This window comes from Tachypleus tridentatus, chromosome 13 (assembly GCF_004210375.1).
Source record: "Tachypleus tridentatus isolate NWPU-2018 chromosome 13, ASM421037v1, whole genome shotgun sequence".
NCBI classification, from domain to species: Eukaryota; Metazoa; Arthropoda; class Merostomata; order Xiphosura; family Limulidae; genus Tachypleus; species Tachypleus tridentatus.
In genome coordinates, this window is record NC_134837.1 from 181,183,115 (window position 1) to 181,206,337 (window position 23,223).

Consider the following 23,223-nt stretch of genomic DNA (forward strand, 5'->3'; position numbering starts at 1 on the left):
TGATTCACAAAACGCTGTTGTTGGATGGTTTATTTAGTTGATTCACTAAACTCTGTTGTTTGATGATGTATTTAGTTGATTCACTAAACACTATTGTTCGATAATGTATTTAATTGATTCACCAAACATTATTGTTCGATAATGTATGTAGTTGATTCACTAAACGCTGTTGTTGGATGGTTTATTTAGTTGATTCACTAAACGCTATTGTTGGATGATCTATTTAGTTGATTCACTAAACACTATTGTTGGATACTGTATTTAGTTGATTCACTAAACGCTATTGTTGGATAATGTATTTTGTTGATTCACGAAACACTGTTGTTGGATGATGTATTTAGTTGATTCACTAAACGCTATTGTTGGATAATGTATTTAGTTGATTCACTAAACGCTATTGTTGGATGATATATTTAGTTGATTCACTAAACACTATTGTTGGATGATGTATTTAGATGATTCACTAAACACTATTGTTGGATGATGTATTTAGTTGATTCACTAAACACTATTGTTGGATGATGTATTTAGATGATTCACTAAACGCTATTGTTGGATGATGTATTTAGTTGATTCACTAAACGCTATTGTTGGATGATGTATTTAGTTGATTCACTAAACGCTATTGTTGGATGATGTATTTAGTTGATTCACTAAACGCTATTGTTGGATGATGTATTTAGTTGATTCACTAAACACTATTGTTAGATAATGTATTTAGTTGATTCACTAAACATTATTGTTCGATAATGTATGTAGTTGATTCACAAAACGCTGTTGTTGGATGGTTTATTTAGTTGATTCACTGAACACTATTGTTGGATGATGTATTTAGTTTATTCACTGAACTCTGTTGTTTGATGATGTATTTAGTTGATTCACTAAACACTATTGTTGGATGATGTATTTAGATGATTCACTAAACACTATTGTTGGATGATGTATTTAGTTGATTCACTAAACACTATTGTTGGATGATGTATTTAGATGATTCACTAAACGCTATTGTTGGATGATGTATTTAGTTGATTCACTAAACGCTATTGTTGGATGATGTATTTAGTTGATTCACTAAACGCTATTGTTGGATGATGTATTTAGTTGATTCACTAAACGCTATTGTTGGATGATGTATTTAGTTGATTCACTAAACACTATTGTTAGATAATGTATTTAGTTGATTCACGAAACACTAACGTTGGATGATGTAGTTAATTGAGTTGCTTTACAACGTTGTTGAATAGTATGTTTAACCTATCCTTAATATGCCATTGTGGGGAATTGTTAAATATTAAATGGTCGTATGTGTAAGTGGTCTTTGTTCGTGATCTATCAGAAAGATACAAAGATTTTATCAAGAGATTATTTTAGAGTTGAAGGAAAATATCCATAGTGACGATTAGAGCGCCGTAATGTATCGTGTCCACTTCAGTCCACTGTACCGTAAGACCTTAATACGCTTTCATGGAGCGTAGAAGAAATAAGTTTCTTTACAGAGAAGGAACTACTTCCCAGTCAGCACGTGCAGTGGGGTAATGGTCATTAGTTATTGATTTTATTCCAAGGCAAAGAAAGACATCTACTTCTATGGTTCTTATTTTCTCTTTTAGTTGACCTTCACGTATGCCTAGATGACCGGAATGATGCCAGAAATGGCATTTTATGATCGCGTAATCTAATCAGATGGATGGTGGAAAGACTGAAAAGTGACCAAAAATAAACTAAGGAAAACCATTCAACCAACAAATTGGATATATTCTCTTACGAAGGGGTTTTTCTTTTGGTCATTCTATATTTTCCGTAGCTGTCAACGTTTCGTTCATTTCGATAAAACGTTAACTTTCCTTATGTCAGAAAAGCTGCAGTGCATATAAACAGCATTGCAATGCTCGGAGAAATAATTACATTCATCTATATTTATGATGTGTATGTGTGTGTGTATGAATATCGTATATGTAGTCACGCATGTAACCCACCAGTATGAATCCAATACATATATATATGCATATAATACACACAGGGTCATTTGAGTCGTTCAAACATTTTGAAAAGCACACAGCGAGTTAATTTATAATTATTTCCTCCTAATCAATAATAAGATTTCGTTCTTTTATTTTTTTTCTCTTGTGATGACTTATCCCATGGAAAACGAATTTCAACCGTTTTACAGGAATGACTCACCCTATTAGGAACCTTCCAAAGTCTTGATGACGTTATCTGACTAGTCATAAAAATATAATGTACCATAAGTAAAGGCTGGGAAGTTAGGGTGTTGAGACAGAGGATGTGAGGGTCAGAGGGACATGCAGAATGGAAGGGGAGGGGCAACAGCGACATTAAGGGGGTGATCCTTTTTCTAGTGTTTATGACATAACATTGAAAGTACTAGTGCATCTTTCTCAGTAGGAACACTCTTACAAAAGGCCTTTTTTGTCTCTTTTAACTTAGTCATAAATTATAACAGTTCCTTATTACTTCAAAGTGACTTGATGTTAAGTGATTTAGATCACTCGTGATTTTATTCAGAAGACAAAAATAGGCTCCATTTTGTGAGTGCTTGGTTTTGTCTGATGAGTCTTTATCAGTCTTTGTGCCACAGGAATTTTACCACCGTGGGAACATCTGGTTTCATAAAGGTGAGAGAAATTGCTTTCCGTGCCAGGTTTTTCTAGCAAATCCCAGTAGCTTATTTGTCAGTAGAATTATCTCTGGCAGAATGTGAAAGCTTCAATGAACAGAACAAAGTCCTATTTGTTTTTACCGAGCACTTTGAAATAGAATTTTTGCTACTAGTTCAAAGTTATGGATGACTAGCAAAGAAGCTTTGCGTGAAATCTAACTACATACACTAGTCAGCAGATCTTGATGGAGACGTGTTTAGTAATATTTAACAAAAATAAATTATAGCCGCTTGAGGGGTAAAAGTTATCTGTTCTTTTCTTAAAGATTCCGTTCCAAAGTTGTTGGTCCCCCGCTAGTACGTCTTCAGATTTATAATGTTAAAATCAGGGGTTCGATTCCCCTTGGTGCACTCTGCAGATAGCCCGAGGTGGCTTTTCTAAATGAAAACACACACACACACCCAAAATTGTTGATTCTTCTCAAGGTTTATCTCTTAATGTTTGCAAAGTTTCACGTACCAGTCAAAATTATTACGATTAAATTATATTCTAGTGTGCAATTAAATTTTTGATTAATTGAAGAATGAGACAAGTGTAAAACAACACGTACCATTCACTTCATATTGTATTAATTGCGATCAACTAAGAGTAGAAGTATGTCACATCTTTTGTTTCGTAAAGATTCCCATACTGTAATGTTTTAATATCCCAAAATATCTTGGATACTTGGAGCTGAAGTTCCTTTGTTACGTTTGGACATTTGAAACCTTAAAGGCCCGTTATCACGAAAACGTTTAAATTGGATTTTATCTTTTAACTTTGTGGAACAAAATTCTAAATTTAGAAATATAAATATCAAAATAATTTAAGTTATATTTTAATTCCTAATGGTCTCAATACTTCACTGTATTATAATGATCTAAATACTTCAATGTGTTATAAACATCCAAAGACTTCATTGTATTATAACGATCTAAATACTTCAATGTGTTATAAACATCCAAAGACTTCATTGTATTATAACGATCTATATACTTCAATGTGTTATAAACATCCAAAGACTTCATTGTATTATAATGATCTAAATACCTCAATGTGTTATAAACATCCAAAGACTTCATTATATAGTAATGACCGAAAGACTTCATTGTGTTGTAATGATCTAAAGACTTCATTGTATTGTAATGATCTAAAGACTTCATTGTATTGTAATGACCGAAAGACTTCATTGTGTTGTAATGATCTAAAGACTTCATTGTATTGTACATGACTTCTAAATGATCTATATACTTCAATGTGTTATAAACATCCAAAGACTTCATTATATAGTAATGATCTAAAGACTTCATTGTGTTGTAATGATCTAAAGACTTCATTGTGTTGTAATGATCTGAAGACTTCATTGTGTTGTAATGATCATTCTTTGCTGTGAAAAGAATCTATGAAAGAATTAAAATTATTTTATTTTGTGTGAGATCAAAATTATATTTTTACATTATCTTTCATTGTGAAGGGAGTATGACTGATAAAATCTAGCTTTACTTCATTACTTGTTGGTGAAGGGATTTAAACTAGAAAATCAGACGATTTACCTCTTGAATATCATAGGTTTTAGTAAATTACTTTTTGTCAATATATTTGCACGTGATAGGACTCAACGGAAGTCTAACCATGTTTACCTTGAATACTATCTTCCATTGTGAATTATTAAATAAAGACGAAGGTCCGACGAATACCTGTGTAAGAATGTGGTTTGACCGCTTCTGAGACTTACGCAGAAATGCAAACTCTTACACGCAGGTCACGTGGTCTAGCTTACAGGAAAGAAATACGACAGCTATGTCTCGCAAATTTACTCCTGATGATGACGTAGTAAACCTCGAAAAATCTGGAGTCAAGTGTTTAGAAATGTGTTAAATTGTGTGTTGATTTTAACGTCCTGTGTTTTTGTTCGTTATATTTTACCTCGAATACAGAAAATATAATATTAACACAAATCTTGTCAAGTTTTGAAGATTTCATTATTGTATATCAACTACAAAAGAAGTATGACAATAACCGCCATGAACTTACATTTGTTTTCATTATGGAAGAGAAAAAATAAAACAAAATCATCTCCACAAGAGATTGGCCAAGTTTACAGTGAATATCAGCTTTCATAATGGTATGAAAACAAAGACATTACTGTCACATTGACACGATGACGCTTAACATTTAAAGTGAGTTTGTTCTTCTACAAACTGTTAACTCCCAAAGTTTACAGTTATTTCCTACGTCTTTTGTAGTTACTGTTGTTTTCTTTATTCAATCTGGTAATCCCACGTATCTCTTTTTAGGATAAAGCCAGTTCTTAATGAATTAGTTTCCCGTATTTTAAAGATGGTTAAATATGAACCAGTGAAATGTGAAACACGATATTAGGCTTAACTTTCTCAATTTGAGGATCGGACAATACTTTCTCCTTTCTTAAACTGGGCTATCACTTCTCTTATTGAAAGTACGATTTCTTTCTCTCTTACTAAGTAAATGTTTATAGTTCCTTCTTGGGGTGTGCGATTTATTGACCACGATTTATATTTATTATACGTTTATTTTAGTCTTTTTCTAGTGATATTTAGAGACAAAAATTTAATATCTGAAAATTATACAAAAACTAGAAATTTTTCTTTGTAAAACTTTATTTTTCCCTTAACATTGATCACGGTGTAGGAGAAGAAAGTTTCACAGGGATTTCGTTTACTCTCCTGATATCATCATAGTGACTATAACATTATGGTGAAACATGACTCGTATGTCGTATTCGGCTATTCAAGATTTGTTTGTTTAATTGCAAAGCTATGTACAGCTAGCTGGCTGCGATGCTTCCATTACTGGGATCAAACACCGAATTTATTCTTATCGCTGAGCCTACAGAGAAAATTACTGTTTGAAATAATTATTTATAGTTTATTAGTTGTGCTTGGGAATAACCGTCTCTTCTTAACAAACTTTTTTCGCATAGATCGAATCACAAGTATACATGTTTATATTTAGAAGAAGACTGTTACAACGTTGTTATTTTAGGAGATTTGTAAGACAACAGGTTAATGTCGTTATTTTACGACTTTTGTAAGAACCCAGATTAATGTTTTTATTTCAGGACATTTGTAAGAACCATAGGTTAACATTTTTATTTTAAGACATTTCTAAGACACTATGTTAATGATTTTATTTTAGGACATTTGTAAGACCATAGGTTAATGTTCTTATTTCAGGACTTTTATAAGAACCTAGGTTAATATTTCTATTTTAGGATATTTCTACGATTCTAGAATAATATTTTAATTTTAGGACATTTGTAAGACCATAGGTTAATGTTTTTATTTTAGGACATCTGTAAGACCATAGGTTAATGTTTTTATTTTAGGACATTTCTAAGAACCTAGGTTAATGTTTTGATTTCAGGAAATTGTTATAAAAGTAGAAAATATCAAAAGCTGATGAGTCCGTGGGTTAATTATAAACACTTTCGGTTCTTTCATCCTCATATTTGCGCGTGACAAGGGCTACTGATTTGCGATTTTTCATGTATAGGAAACTTATTTAATACTGACGGCGTAAAACACTCCTATCTTTCTGCTGTTTTGAAAACAAATAAATAAATCAACTTTGGATTTTGAACCTATATCACTCTATATGCTCAAGGAAGCTTAAGGACCAGGACAGAAAACTCTCAGGTAGAGCCATCTTTTAATGCTAATACCGATAGGAAGGATTATCTCGTATATTTGATCTGATTGAGGGAACTGACTGTTGCTTTTGTAACACGTCTACAGTTGAAAGTGAATAGTGTGTTCAGCAACTTCTCGTCTCGAATCTCGAATCCTTCGATCCACTGAACAATCCTCGGTGCAACTGTTAACAAATTATGCTAAAGTTAACATGTAGTTTTATATCCAAGTTAGCTCATCGCACTACTTGTTTCTCTTTAATTGTCTAGTGCGAAGAGGCGATCGGAGGTGGAGACATTTGTGTTTTTGCTTCTCGTGCTGGACCCAACACCTGCTGGCACCCCGCGTGCTTCGTATGCTCTGTGTGTGGTGAGCTGCTCGTGGACTTGATCTACTTCCATAGAGAAAACAAACTGTACTGTGGTCGTCATCATGCCGAGAGTGTGAAACCGAGGTGTACAGCCTGTGATGAGGTAAGTCAGAATATATATATTATAGTAAGTCGTATAGTGCTGACATGTTCATCTCTGTTAAACTTCATGAAATAGTATCCGTCACATATGTCTTCTCGTATAATTATTATAAAAGGTATAACTTGTAAACACTTATTTTACTCTTTAAGTGATTAATTTATCCAGCAAGGGTTCTTTATGTTTGGCCTAGATATATTGAACATTATTATATGTATAATGAGCTCGTTTTAAACTCAAATGTTAATCAATGATAGCAACTTATAAGAACGCGGCCCTGAGGTAGAGCTCTGATAGAGCTGGCAAACTGGGTTTGAAACTGTGCGATAACACAAAATATGTGGTGCGTTATAAGAGGGTGGTCAATCCCTCAGCATGGATGGTAGAAGTGCTACTCCCTGGTCAATAGGTCGGATTTATGGCCGGTAGCAAATAGTCTAAATGGTCATAAATACTAATAGAAAAATGTGAGTAAGGTTACAGTGCTAGGTAAGTTATGTAATTGCTTTCCAAATACGGGTACATTATACACATCTACACAACCTTCTCTTTCCACATACGGGTACATTATACACATCTACATAACCTTCACTTTCCACATACGGGTACATTATACACAACCTTCTCTTTCCACATACGGGTACATTATACACATCTACATAACCTTCTCTTTCCACATACGGGTACATTATACACATCTACATAACCTTCACTTTCCAAATACGGGTATATTATACATATATTTGTAACCTTCATTTTCCACTTATGGGTATATATTATACACATTAATATGGCCACATATATTTTATTTGTATTAGCTACCAAACTAATTATTATGCTGTATATTAAGTTTCAACACTCGTCTATATCACTGTATAGTTTTGGGTTTACGGCCAAACATACCGCTAATAAACTTAGATAGGGTACCCAAGTAAAGAAACAATGCATTCTAATTATCACAAAAATACGCGTATAGTGCATTAAATTAACCGCATTTATTACTAATTAGTTGCAGTTCCGATCTGTGTACGTAGAATATTTTGATCAATAGTTGATAATTATTTCATATTTGGGAAACTCTGGTATCACTTAAGTCTTCATCTAAGTAGAGAGTTTTACAGTATAACAAATAACATTAACAAGTTTTAATTATATTGTTGTTAAAGTTTATACCTCGAAGAAGATGAAAGCTGAAACTTTGGTAAAATAAAGTTTTTCTGGAACTGTCGTGAGTTATGAACAACTTGTCTCCATTGCCCACTTTTGGATATGCCAACTTATATACACTTATCCCCAGTGTTCATTGTTCAACATACCTACTTAGAAACACTTATATCCAGTGTTCAGTGTCCATTCACTTATATCCAGTGTTCATTGCATTGTTCAACATACCAACTTCAAAACATTTATCCCTAGTGTCCATTCTTGAGCATCCCAACTTAAAAACATTTATCTCTAGTGTCCATTCTTTAACATTCCAACTTGAAAACATTTATCCCTAGTGTCCATTCTTGAACATTCCAACTTAAAAACATTTATCTCTAGTGTCCATTCTTGAACATTCCAACTTAAAAACATTTATCCCTAGTGTCCATTCTTGAACATTCCAACTTAAAAACATTTATCTCTAGTGTCCATTCTTGAACATTCCAACTTAAAAACATTTATCTCTAGTGTCCATTCTTGAACATTCCAACTTAAAAACATTTATCTGTAGTGTCCATTCTTGAGCATCCCAACTTAAAAACATTTATCCCTAGTGTCCATTCTTGAACATTCCAACTTAAAAACATTTATCTCTAGTGTCCATTCTTGAACATTCCAACTTAAAAACATTTATCTCTAGTGTCCATTCTTGAACATTCCAACTTAAAAACATTTATCTCTAGTGTCCATTCTTGAACATCCCAACTTAAATACATTTATCCCTAGTGTCCATTCTTGAACATTCCAACTTAAAAACATTTATCTCTAGTGTCCATTCTTGAACATTCCAACTTAAAAACATTTATCCCTAGTGTCCATTCTTGAACATTCCAACTTAAAAACATTTATCCCTAGTGTCCATTCTTGAACATTCCAACTTAAAAACATTTATCTCTAGTGTCCATTCTTGAACATTCCAACTTAAAAACATTTATCCCTAGTGTCCATTCTTGAGCATTCCAACTTGAAAACATTTATCCCGAGTGTCCATTCTTGAACATTCCAACTTATCTCTAAAACATTTATTTATCCCTAGTGCCCATTCTTGAACATTCCAACTTAAATACATTTATCCCTAGTGTCCATTCTTGAACATTCCAACTTAAAAACATTTATCTCTAGTGTCCATTCTTGAACATTCCAACTTAAAAACATTTATCCCTAGTGTCCATTCTTGAACATTCCAACTTAAAAACATTTATCCCTAGTGTCCATTCTTGAACATTCCAACTTAAAAACATTTATCTCTAGTGTCCATTCTTGAACATTCCAACTTAAAAACATTTATCCCTAGTGTCCATTCTTGAGCATCCTAACTTGAAAACATTTATCCCTAGTGTCCATTCTTGAACATTCCAACTTAAAAACATTTATCTCTAGTGTCCATTCTTGAACATTCCAACTTAAAAACATTTATCCCTAGTGTCCATTCTTGAACATTCCAACTTAAAAACATTTATTCCTAGTGTCCATTCTTGAATATTCCAACTTAAAAACATTTATCCCTAGTGTCCATTCTTGAACATTCCAACTTAAAAACATTTATCTGTAGTGTCCATTCTTGAGCATCCCAACTTAAAAACATTTATCCCTAGTGTCCATTCTTGAACATTCCAACTTAAAACATTTATCTCTAAAACATTTATCTCTAGTGTCCATTCTTGAACATTCCAACTTAAAACATTTATCCCTAGTGTCCATTCTTGAACATTCCAACTTAAAACATTTATCTCTAGTGTCCATTCTTGAACATTCCAACTTAAAACATTTATCCCTAGTGTCCATTCTTGAACATTCCAACTTAAAAACATTTATCTCTAGTGTCCATTCTTGAACATCCCAACTTAAATACATTTATCCCTAGTGTCCATTCTTGAACATTCCAACTTAAAAGCATTTATCTCTAGTGTCTATTCTTGAACATTCCAACTTAAAAACATTTATCCCTAGTGTCCATTCTTGAACATTCCAACTTAAAAGCATTTATCTCTAGTGTCTATTCTTGAGCATTCCAACTTAAATACATTTATCCCTAGTGTCCATTCTTGAACATTCCAACTTAAAAGCATTTATCTCTAGTGTCTATTCTTGAGCATTCCAACTTGAAAACATTTATCCCGAGTGTCCATTCTTGAACATTCCAACTTAAAAGCATTTATCTCTAGTGTCTATTCTTGAGCATTCCAACTTGAAAACATTTATCTCTAGTGTCCATTCTTGAACATCCCAACTTACAAAAAACATTTATCCCTAGTGTCCATTCTTGAACATTCCAACTTAAAAGCATTTATCTCTAGTGTCTATTCTTGAACATTCCAACTTAAAAACATTTATCTCTAGTGTCCATTCTTGAACATCCCAACTTAAATACATTTATCCCTAGTGTCCATTCTTGAACATTCCAACTTAAAAACATTTATCTCTAGTGTCTATTCTTGAGCATTCCAACTTAAAAACATTTATCTCTAGTGTCCATTCTTGAACATACCGACTCAGACACACTTATCCTCAATGTCCTTTGTTGAATATACCGACTTAGAGACATTTACCCCCAATGTTCATTGTTCAAAATAACGACATAAACTTCTTTTTTTATTGGCTATCTACTAAACCTAACAATCTTGATTTACCTGTGAATAATCTTATTCAGTACAGAAATATGACAACGAGGGTTAATGAAAATAGCATTTTCACGATACACCTTGTCTTACATTATGGTAGAAACACATTACATAAAGAACCGTTCTTGAAAATACTAACTATCCTCAACACTTCAGACAGACGTGTCTTATTATCATCACTCAGTTAAGAAGTCTGTTAACCCTTATCAGCTTGGTAATTGTATGCATTATGTTCCTGGAAATGCTGTAACTGGAAGCGTCCATGAAGGTACTTTTGTTTTGTCTTTTTGATGTACATTTTATGTATTTCATACCCATACTAGCTTTACACAACCAGAAAAACAATAATATGCAAACTAATATTCTTTTATTGCCAATGTTTACAAATGTAAATATATATATTATCCCATTCTTCTTTCAGTATTGTTTGTTTGACAGTTTGTAATTTTGCCCTAAGCTACACTAGGGCTATCTGCGCTGTAAGACTAGAGGAAAAGCAGTTAGTCATCACCACCCACCGCCAACTCTTGGCCTACTCTTTTAACAACAAATAGTGGGATTTACCATCACATTATAACGCCCCCATGGCTTAAAGGGTGAGCGTGTTTGGTGTGATGAGGATTCGAACCCGCGACCCTCGGATTACGAGCCGAGTGCCTTAACCACCTGGCCATGCCGGGCCGTATATGCATGAATCAAAACAACTTAAAATATTCATATGTATATTTCAATATACGACTTTACAATTTAGAAACTATAAAACCTGAACGTATATATAAAAATATAAATACTAGCTAACATATATTGCATGTGTGTATAAGACTCGTGCGGTTACAAAATCCAGTTTGTGCACCATCCCAACATACTTCAATAGTTCGTCCGATCTAGTGTTTGCTGACTCCCCATATAGCTAGAGAGTATAGCAGGTACATATATTTTACAAGTGTATACATAACATGTGGTATGTTGATCGTCAGGCATGACATGATCAGATATACATATACAGATATCCATTATGAAGGATAACCTTGTGACAGTTATATCACGAGCAATAGCCATTCAATCTGCATGAAGCATTTCGAGAGAACATGATACGCCAACAACGTAATTAATTTTTAAAAAATTGTTTCAACGATGGACATAAAAACTAAAGAATACAACGCTAAAATCAGGGGTTCGATTCCCCTCGGTGGGCTCAACAGATAGCCCGATGTGGCTTTGCTATAGGAAAACAAACATGCACAAAACTAAAGAAACATAAATTATTAAAAATTGGTAATCCAAAATGGGACGAATGGGGGCGGACCTTATAAAATCTGAAACAAGATAGGTATTTTAAAGTGAAATGTAAACGCCTATAAAGTAAATAAACAAATTTAAGTTTGAGATCTAATATTGACATGATTTCCCGAAGCTACAAGTTCATATTTTGACTAAATATTACATAGAGTAAGAATAGGGATTTGTAGGTTGAGGAAATAACATCCACACTAAATCTGAAATCTTAAGTTTGGTTGTCTATATTTTTAGTGATTAACTTTTTACTATAAGATATTTATCTTGTTTCAACATTTTATAAGGTCAATATTCCTCTCCCTTTGAAATTAATAACTTTAAATAACCTTGTCTAACTTTTAAAAAAAAATTGATCACACATAGGCTCTGAAATTTGAGACTGGTTAGAACTTGCTGCACACAATACATCAACAAATAATACGCCTTTCCCTTCCACATCCACGTTCATTGGCGCCAATGATACCTCATAGAATAAGCAGTTATCTAATTTAGTAAGATACTAGACGCTGTTTTAACATTATAGAACCGTGTGTCTTCCCAAGTGTCTCGGCAGCGATTAATAACGTTCATTTCTGACTCTAGTGTGGCGCCATTTCGTGTACATAGGAAATAAGTTTAGTGAAACCTCGCTGTTATGAAAAAAACAACAACAAATAAATATTTTATATTGATCGTGAATTCACTGCTTATCCTGAACTACGTGTTAACTATGTCCCTTACTCAAGCTCTTAAAGAGTAGAGACATTGCTTCGCTCCAAGAAGTGAAATGCGTCCTAGTGGCGCCTATCGATTTGTTAACTGCTGTTTTATTTGTCTTCTAGCGGGTATTTTTGAAAGAGCATTTTTTTTTTAATTTGAAAGAATTCGTTTGTATTTTGGAATTTTCATTAGTCCATCTGTAGGAGTGCGTTTCTTAAAGGTAACTTTTTTAGCAATAACCCATTTTACAAAACGTTTGGCACCATGGTTATAAACATAACGTAGGTGTCGCTTTATTTGTTTGTTGGATTTCTCTCATTGATACTCGAATATCTGTGTTGACCATCTCAAATTTTGAAGAGACAGACTAGAGGGAAGACAGCTAACCAATCACCAGCTTTTGGGTTATTTTTTCTAACAAATTTTGGGATGGACCGTCACTTTATTACGTCCCCACGGCTGAAAGGGTGAGCATGTTCGGTGACGAGATTCGAATTCCTGACCTACAAACTTCGAGTGGAGCGAACCTAACTATCAAGCTATTCCAGCTCACGTATAAAGTAGCATCGTAAATAAAGTCGCCCTAAACTGTGAATTTGTATGTGTTTTGAAGTATAATTAACACCCATTTATGTCCTTAAAAGGCCCGGCATGGCCAAGCGTGTTAAGGCGTGCGACTCGTAATCTGAGGGTCGCGGGTTCGCACCCCCGTCGCGCCAAACATGCTCGCCCTTTCAGCCGTGGGGGCGTTATTATGTGACGGTCAATCCCACTATTCGTTGGTAAAAGAGTAGCCCAAGATTTGGCGGTGGGTGGTGATGGCTAGCTGCCTTCCACCTAAATTAAGGACGGCTAACGCTGATAGTCCTCGAGTAGCTTTGCACGAAATTCAAAACAAAACATATGCTACCCAGTATTCTTATATTTCCAACGTGCAGCCGAGACGAAATACTAGGTGTAACAAACAAATCTCAACACAGGTTAACAACCATATAAATCTCACCTTACTTTATATAACGGACCTCTGGGCCGACACTGATTAGTTTGATATTCCTGTTCACAGATCGTCTTTGCTGACGAGTGTACAGAGGCAGAAGGCAGGACGTGGCACATGAAACACTTCTGTTGTTTCGAATGTGATCGACAGCTAGGAGGCCAGCGGTACATCATGAGAGAAGGAAGGCCATATTGTCTTCACTGTTTCGACGCCATGTTTGCTGAGTACTGCGACACATGTGGAGAACCGATAGGGGTTGACCAGGGACAAATGTCACACGAGGGTCAACACTGGCATGCCACCGAAACGTGCTTCCGCTGTTATACCTGTCACGTGCCATTGCTAGGACGGCCTTTCCTTCCTCGGCGTGGCCTCATTTATTGTTCTGTCCCATGTAGCAAAGGTAACACCTTATAAATCTATTGTATTTTAGATTAAGATTTCAAATTTGTTAATAGAAGCTGTAAGTTTCTCCATTAAATAGAAAAGTACAAAACGGTATGTTACAATATTAATACTGACAGTTGAATTGTTGGCTACCAGATGGTATGTTACAGTGTTAACACCGATAGCTGAACTATTGGTTACCAACTGGATGTTACAGTGTTAACACCGAAAGCTGGATTATTAGTTTACCGTACGTCAGACCTGCTTTATTCTGCTGTTAAAAACGATTTTTTTTTTCAATATGTGAAGCAGAAAATAATATTAATTTGTTGAAATATAACAATTTTACTTTAATAGCATAATATGTATTTTCCTCCCAAGTTTATAAAACTGAATTATGTAGTTAGCTATGTTTGTTTAGTTTAAAACTTACAATTTCTCAAGAAGTTGATGTATTCCATAAACTGGGCCTAGGGCTTTTAATTTTTACTTGCTCTGTTCATGGATATAATACAGTAAAGAACCTGTGACTTGTATCATTCGTTACCAGAATCGTATATTAATTCAGTTCGTTGCTTTGTATGTATGTCTAGATAACTTCTTCTATAGTTTTAGAATTAGCAGGACCAAATTTGGCTGAAGGACTCTAAGTGACCAGAGGTCCTACTTATTTATATGGCGTAATCTCCTAACTAAACATGGCTAAACCGCTCCCAAACGGTCACCCTGGTATAATGGTGATCTAAGAGTAGGTTTTTAAGATTACCGAACCTGGATCTAACGTCCGATTTTGTGTTTCTGCGTCCCTCGTCATTTTTTGGCATTTTATTTACCTTTGTATGAACCACTGTATCTTTCTCAGCTAGCTGCTTCCAGAGTTTGGAAGTTAAAAAGACCAAACTTATAGTCGAATTTGGGATGACCCGGAGGTGGTCTTATCTACATGGCATAGCCCCTCTACAAAGAGTATTAAAACGTTCATGGAAGGGTACCCAAGCATATCTCAGTAGGCTTTCAGAATCACTGAACCCGAATCTGACATTGGCATTTGTGTTTTTGGCCTATCTCGGGAGCACCACACTTGAAATTGTATCCATTGTTCATACCCTGGATGCCACGATCAGGTGACCTAACGGGGTTCTCACGGGTACGAACCTTCTTGGGATAGTTATAAATAAAAGTCTGTTAGGATTTTTGAAACCCACAGTGAAAACCTATGTTTGTTAATAAGTTCTATAATAAAATTCCGATGTGGTTGTTTTTGTTATGTTTCACTAAGAGCTCCATATTCGGCTTTAAGTGATGAAGGTTTATAACGAATACAGGTATTGTTTTGGACTTTGGATGTGCATTGGGTTTTATATGTGTCTGTGCAAAATCATATCAGGTTATTTATATACACCTCTAATGACAGCTACAAAGGGTATTTCGTAAGACTGATTTGGACTTGTAGTTTGTTTGGAGAACATAAAGTGGAAAATGTTGAAACACCACCGTAGAATTTCAGAGGTTTTTCCAAAGATTCTCGAGAGCTACAAATGTGTGTAATGTTGATGTGACATAAAAGTAAGTTGGTTCTCAAATTTTAAATCTAAGTGCAGAAAATATTGTAAATATGTGAAAAAAGAAAAAAAATTGTTTACTTTACACACAGAAAATAAGAAAAACTAAACAAACAATAATTTCTCAACTTAAAGGTGGGTTATATTGTATAATTATACATTTGGGCAATAATTTCCCAAATTAAGATTTGTTTGTTTTTGAATTTCGCGCACAGCTACACGAAGGCTATATGCGCTAGCCGTCCCTAATTTTGCAGTGTAAGACTAGAGGGAAGGCAGCTAGTCATCACTACCACTGACAACTCTTTTACCAACGAATAGTGGGATTGACCGTAACTTTATAACGCCCCCACGGCTGAAAGAGCGAACATGTTTGGTGCAACGGGGTTTCGAACCCGCGACGCTTAGATGACGAGTCGAACACCTTAAGTCACCTGGTTATGCCAGGCCCCTGAGTTAAGATTGAGTTAGGCTATATAATTAATACATTTAAACACTAATTTCCCAAGTTAAGGTTGGGTTAGACTATATAATTACACATCTTTTGTATGTAAACATTACTTGTTCTTTTCTTTTGAAATTAATTATTTTTTGTGCCCTAGGTGAGCTGCCAATATCTAAATCAAGCTCAAGAGCTAGCCCAGTGGCGTCATCCCGTGACCAAAGTATTAAACAGAGTCCAAGCCAGAGCCCTTCTCTAAGCCGTAAATCTGGGATTTCCTCCCTTCCGTACCAGGACAGTTTTTCGGATCACAGTTCTCTTCGCTCTGAGCAAATTGAAAAGGTTGAGAAGGTATGGAGAGTTCAAAAGAGTGTCGATGGAGGAATGACTCTTGTGGGAGAGAGAATCGGTAACAGTCCCCGAGAATGTGGTAGTACTTACGGTAGCAGTAACGGCCGGACTAGAGAACCTTTGAACCTCTCGGATTTTACATTAGACGCGCTTATGGCCAACGCTGAAGTGTTTGTCCAGGAAATACAACATCGCCAGCAGAGGCGGCAGCTGTCTGTGATTCAGAAACACCAGCATCGTCTATCGGGAGCTCATTGTTCTATGCCAGACCTCACGCGAGATGCCAGTACATCGGCGCAAGGAACGCCACCATTGACCCCCCCAGTTGTACAAGATGTAGCAGAAAAGTGTTTTCAGGTTGACGAGGAGTCTTCCAGGCCATGTTCCGGAGGTAGAGCTAGTTCCAATAGTGGATCTTCCTCTAGACAATTGTGTGTTCACTTTGATCCTAAGGTTATCAAAGACCCGCCTTCTAGCAATGGTACAGACTCCAATGCTGGAACTCGGTCGCGGCATAACAGTTGTCGAGCTGAACCTGGAAGTGATTCTAGTTCTTCATCCAGTGAGGAGACTGTACCATCATCCCATAAAGTTTCCGCGAAAGCCCTGCCATCTAGTGGCCGAACTGCCAAACATTCGTCTTCCCGTGGTGCCATTCCTCGCAGCAGAAGCTATGGTGGTCATCCTTCGTCAGAGGAAAATTTTCGAGATAGTTTAAGCAACGATGCAGAAAAGCTGTCTTATTCACAAACCCCAGGAGCTAAATCTAAACTACATGACATGGAGTTTGAGAGTAAAGTAGTGGATAAGTTTCTGAGTTCGAGAGTTGTTAAACCAATTGACGAAGACTGTTGTAGCACCTGTTCAAGTTCGAGTTCCGACGATTACCCTTACGAACTGCCGCCACGAAGAGCTTATGGGGGCGTGAGAATTTCATACGTCAGCAATGACGCCCTTGCTGTGGCTCGTCAGAGAACTCGTACCCTTCCAATGATGAACGATGACAGAAAAAAAGAACAAAATAAAAATTGTATTATTTCATGAAATTATATATTTAACTCCAATATATTCAGGTGTTCCTCAAAGTTTGTAGCTTTGCATCTATGCAGCATTAAGTTTACCAATTTATTTGAGTGCGTGAAAGATCCTCGATGGTTATTATTATTTGGGGGCATGTACTTCAGAGGCTCTTAAAATGTTCGCAAAATTAATATGTAAGATCAGATTGTAAGACAACAAACAACAATACTTACAATTTTTTTTTAAATGAACAAAAAGTAATAATAAGAGATACAATAGATCAAATTTTGTATAGCTCAACAGAACCGACAATTTTGAGAGTTTGTTGCAAGCAATTGTTTAACCTGTCTTTGAAAAAAATGACATGTATAGTGATGACCAGAATAGATTCTCTATAGTTTCACAGGAGAAGTAGTTCAAATTATTATTGATTGTCTAGTGCCAAACTGTTAAAGTGATCTTTATTTTTTTCAACGTACATATTAAAAATTATTATATCAATTTAAATACTGGGGGAATAAAAAAGCAACTATACAGTTATTTCGTTCAGAACGTAGTTTAATTACTCACGTCTTATTCTTAAAAAAAGTTTCAGTTGTCATTGCAATGTTTTATTTAGTGCTAATTGTACAATAAAATTCTCCCGCCCTCTATAAGTATGTATGTATATATAAATATATCAGACTTCTTTTTCGTGTTTTAGTGTTAGAACTATACAAGAACTATGCCGAAGTGCAACAGCTATACGTAGGTATGTATAAGTTGAGTTTTACTTTGGCTCTGAAAACTCTTCTTCCACAAGCCCCTAGTCGGCATATTATGAAATAATTAATTATAACAAAGCATTCAGTAAATGGTTGGACAGAATAACTGGAAACTAAAACTAATTTATTGCAGTTCTATGAAGTTTCTTTTTTAATGTAATGCTTCATATATAAAAACAGTACACGTTAAGCTCATAATTAAAATCAACAATGTCTTCAGGGTAACATAATTAATTCCTTCTGCGCTTTTCATTCACGTTAATCTATTTTTTCTTGTTCGTCGTCGGTAACGGATTTTTCCTGGCGTCTTTGGTAACCTATTCAAACTGTGATACTTGTCTTTACAGTGTGTTTATTAAAAATATTTCATAAAACAGCTACATTTAGTCAAACATTTCAATTGTGCATCCTTGCCAATGAAGAATGGATTTTCTCTCATTTTAAAGCTGTTTTCTAACAGTCTTGTTTTTGTCGTTTATTGTTGATTTTACTCAGTATTCCTACATCATTAGATGTATCAGAGTATTACCAGAAGACATGTTATCAGTGTCGTTCTAGAAGCTAGAGTCACCTAAAGAAATAAGCAGATGAGAGAATTTAAAACTAATCGCTAGTAAATAGTAGCTTTTCATTGTCATAAATAACCTAGACTTTAACTTTCAAGGGCTCAGTTTTGTCAAGCAGAAAGATCAAAAGTAAGCAGGCGGTGCATGTGATATGTATTCTTTTTACTAAATGCGGAAGTCAAGCATTATTATAATGTAACGCCGAGATATATACTATGAGTTCTCTAGGCTGTGCCCACGGAAGGGATTCAGTCCTAGTTTTCAGCGTTTTAAGCCACTATTGTTTTACTTAATTTAGAGTAAGTGATCAATTTCGAAGTTTAAAGGGTTTATTACTTGCTAAAACTGGAGCCTGCGGCAATACACTGAATGAAAAATGAACTTTCCTATATAAATCTAATGAAATTATTTCTTGGTTGCTATTTCGAATTGAGAACATTAAGAAATTAGATTTAAGGAAAGGTAAATCTTTAAAATTTACCGTTGTTAGTATTTCTAAGAGCCTGCAGATGTCACTACTCACTATACCGCTATGTATGAGCACTTTTATTAATTGTATCCAATTAAAAACAAAAACATTAAAACCTTTGCATTAGCTGAATTTTTTTCCTAAATAATAAAAGATAGTTTTTACATCTCTCTCCATAGGATTGGAAATTACCTTATTACTGTATCGATTTTATATTTCTTCCTTAAGTTAAAACAAGAAAACAAAAAAAAAATATTTGGATTCATTATTGTACTGTGAATTGTTGTGTGCACGAGCTTTATAGAATTAAAGTAAAATGACTCGTTTTCGAGAAGGAAAATTTCGCCACAGCTATATTTCACTGAAATATTCTATTGAATTTCTACCTATATATCTCTTTGACTTTATTTATCTTACAAATTTATAGTTTTTGAAACGCAAAATGACAAAAAATGTTGAGTCCTTCCCCACAATTTCCATTTCCTTCGAATAAGTTTAAGCTGTTTAAATTAATTCCAAACTAAAAATAGTTGTTTAAAGTCAAACATAAAGCTACATCTTTAATTTGCCGGCCACTACGGATATCGAAACACGGTTTCTAGTGTTGTAAGCCCGCTGTTTCAAAGAAAGGGGAGGGCAAACGTGAAAAAAAAATGTTTTAAAAGTGCCAGAATGTTCTTAAAATGTCATAATAATCTAACAAAATTCACTAAGATATATTGTGGTATAATTTTGTTATACAATAGTAATTCTTACTAGATGCTCAAGTTAGATCGATCATTACTTTTTATGTGTGTCTTTGCTCATAAATCGTATTATTATTAGCATAAACATTGTATACATTTTCGAAACAGTTATTAGATAATCCTTAATCTAAGTAACGAATCAAGAGATCCGTCATCTAGGTTATACTCATTTGTATTAAACAATATTTGAACTTGTTTTTCGTTTTCTTTTTAAATCGTATTTCTGGTTTTTTTCTTCCACGTGAACTTATTGCCTCAGTGTTTTCTAAAAAAAGACTAAGGTACATCAAAATAGCTTTTGTACAAAACAACCTCCCACCTTTTGAAGGTACGGGTTCTCAAATTGTAAAACCAGTATTGATTTTTGTATTTAGTCGATGTGACCACAAGAACGAAAATACTTAGAATAAAATTTATCAATTAATGGTGAACTTGTTTGCTTTTCTGTCGAAATTAATACGAAATTATTTCACACAGATATATAATGTTTTCAAAGTATGGCGTTAAAATATCTGGTTCCAAACACTCTATTTATGAAATCAAATAGAATCTTTATTATTCGATCTCTCCAACATAGGCTAAAGTAAGTACGTCATTATACTCGACACGTGTGTGTGTTTCTTATAGCAAAACCACATTAGGTTATCTTCTGAGTCCACCGAGGGGAATCGAACCTCTGATTTTAACATTGTAATCCGTATACTTATCGCTGTAGCAGCGTAGGACTAAAAGTTAGAACTCTCTCTACTTGTACGAAATTCTCTTATTTATGTTCCAGGAGTTTGTTTTTAAATTTCGCGCAAAGCCACACGAGGGCTATCTGCGCTAGCCGACCCTAATTTAGCAGTGTAAGACTAGAGGGAAGGCAGCTAGTCATCATCACCCACCGCCAACTCTGGGGCTACTCTTTTACCAATGAACAGTGGGATTGAACGGCACGTTATAACGCCTACATGGCTGAAAGGGCGAACATGTTTGGTGTGACGGGGATTTGCACCCGCAACCCTCAGATTACGAGTCGAGCGCCTTAACAACCTGGCCATGCTGGCCTTGAATAATAAGGATACTAAATATTTATTTCTTCAAGTTAAGTGGTTCGTCATAAATTCATGATTGTACTTGCTGGTGATAACTTCCTATCACATATTTTTATTCTGAGAAAACAAAAGACGTTTATAAACAAACAGGTGGAAAAATAAAGTATTGCACAGTTATAGTCAGATGTTACAGGATATTAAAAGAAAAATTAGTCGCTGTTTAACTGTGTAAAACAAGTTGATTCCTTGCCATATGTCTGAATAGAATATCTCTTTTACACCACCTCTCTAAAGGCACTTGACATTTGACTTATCTAACTAACGATAATTCATCGAATAAAATCATTACTGTAGCTGTTAAACTTCGAAAACAAATATAGTCCAAATAAAGGCAGATACAGCATCTTTTGGGTTCCTTTTTCAAAGTATAATTATATGCAAATATTTTTATTTGGTTAGTTTTGAACATCGTAAAGGCAACTAGTCATCACCACTCCACACCAACTCTTGGGCTAGTCTTTTACCAATGAGTAGTGGGACTGACCATCACAGTATACCCCCACCCCACTGCTGAAAGGGCAAGCATGTTTGGTAAGACGGGAAAGTCGAACCCGCGACCCTAAGATAGCGGGTCAAGCACTCTAACCACCTGGTCATTTACATGTGAAACCTTGAACATTAAGGATTAATTTTGATGCTATGATAATGTTCTCAAATGTAAAATGGGTGAAATGTTCTAAAATTACTTTAAACGTTCTATTAGTGCTACAATACTTCAAGTACATCTCACACATAATTAAATTAGTTTGCTTTTACTTCTATTCATACTAATAAAACAAAACATACAAAACAGCGAGTTGTCGAAAGAAGTTGTTTTTTTTCCTAGCATCAGAGTACTACATTAAATGTATTACGGTAGCACCAGTAGATTAAAACAATTGGAATATATAGCGTCTTTAACATATGGCCACAATCACTGGATATAAGGTGTCAGCTACATTGGAACAATATAGGGCTGTATCGATATAATATTACACCAGTCTTTTTATTTGACTGATTTTCGTAAGCTTTGTTGGAACCCTAGTTGTTGTCAATATTTATACCCTCAGTTGGAGAACCACATGCTGGTGTAGATGCAAGAACAACTTTACAACACCCATTGCCCTTTGTGCGTTTTTTTTTTTTTTACAACTGAAAGTTGCTAGTTGTATTGTAGATGTTTGTGATATGATTTACAGTGGTCATACTACTACTATTTATGACATCAGACTGGTTATAAGGTAAACTCACTCGTGGCCAAATGGTAGAAGTACGTCAAAACATCTCTCTGGGCAATGGTTTTACTATTTGTGATATCAGGACTGATTTACAGAGGTTATTCAGACTGGTTATAAGGTAAACTCACTCGTGGCCAAATGGTAGAAGTACGTCAAAACATCTCTCTGGGCAATGGTTTTACTATTTGTGATATCAGGACTGATTTACAGAGGTCATTCAGACTGGTTATAAGGTAAACTCACTCGTGGCCAAATGGTAGAAGTACGTCAAAACATCTCTCTGGGCAATGGTTTTACTATTTGTGATATCAGGACTGATTTACAGAGGTCATTCCACTCTTGACCAAATGATGGAACACATCAGGACATCCCTCTGTACAGCGATTCCACTACTCCAGCGGCACAACATTGTATAGCTCTGTGCCTGATTAACTACAAAAAATATACAAACAAATAACAGCAGTTCCATTAATCGTGGCATGAGAGCTCATTTACAGTGTGTCACTCTTGACCAAATAATGTATAATGGTTCTAAGTAGCTGTCTTGTAGTTTGATCTATGAACATGTTACTTGAGCTTGTCCTTCGTACTTCGTTGCCAAAGTTCTAAGAACGAACTGTATCTAAGAGAATTGACTGAAGTACCACCACAAGGGACCTTCTTATACTAATAAGACATGACAAATTTCTCAAAAGATTGCATTGTTCAAACAGTAGAGGATTATTGTACTGTCATCATATAACAACCACATTGGTTTAATGAGCGATAATTTTATTTTTCTATCCACAGTCATCTGTATAAATTCATTGTTGTAAGCAATTAATTGTGTAAAGGCATTGCTCTAAATGTTTGAAGGAGTTATAATATCATAGTCGAGTAACTACTGTCGGTCAGTAAAAAAAATTCAATCTGTAATAGTTCATCACATGAGAAACAATGGCCAAACCGGTTCAAAATGTGATGGCCTCGCAACTTGGAGTAA

General features: G+C 34.9%; 1 pseudogene across 1 annotated transcript in view; it reads left to right on the forward strand.

The window, feature by feature from the left end:
- Positions 1 to 20,358, forward strand: part of LOC143236078 (uncharacterized) — a 314,870-nt pseudogene extending 294,512 nt beyond the window's left edge. Inside the window, exons 5-7 of the transcript XR_013019440.1 lie at positions 6,601 to 6,804; positions 13,687 to 14,023; positions 16,172 to 20,358. The product of XR_013019440.1 is annotated as an uncharacterized LOC143236078 (transcript). The remainder of the gene's footprint in view (positions 1 to 6,600; positions 6,805 to 13,686; positions 14,024 to 16,171) is intronic.
- Positions 20,359 to 23,223: the final 2,865 nt, after the last annotated feature.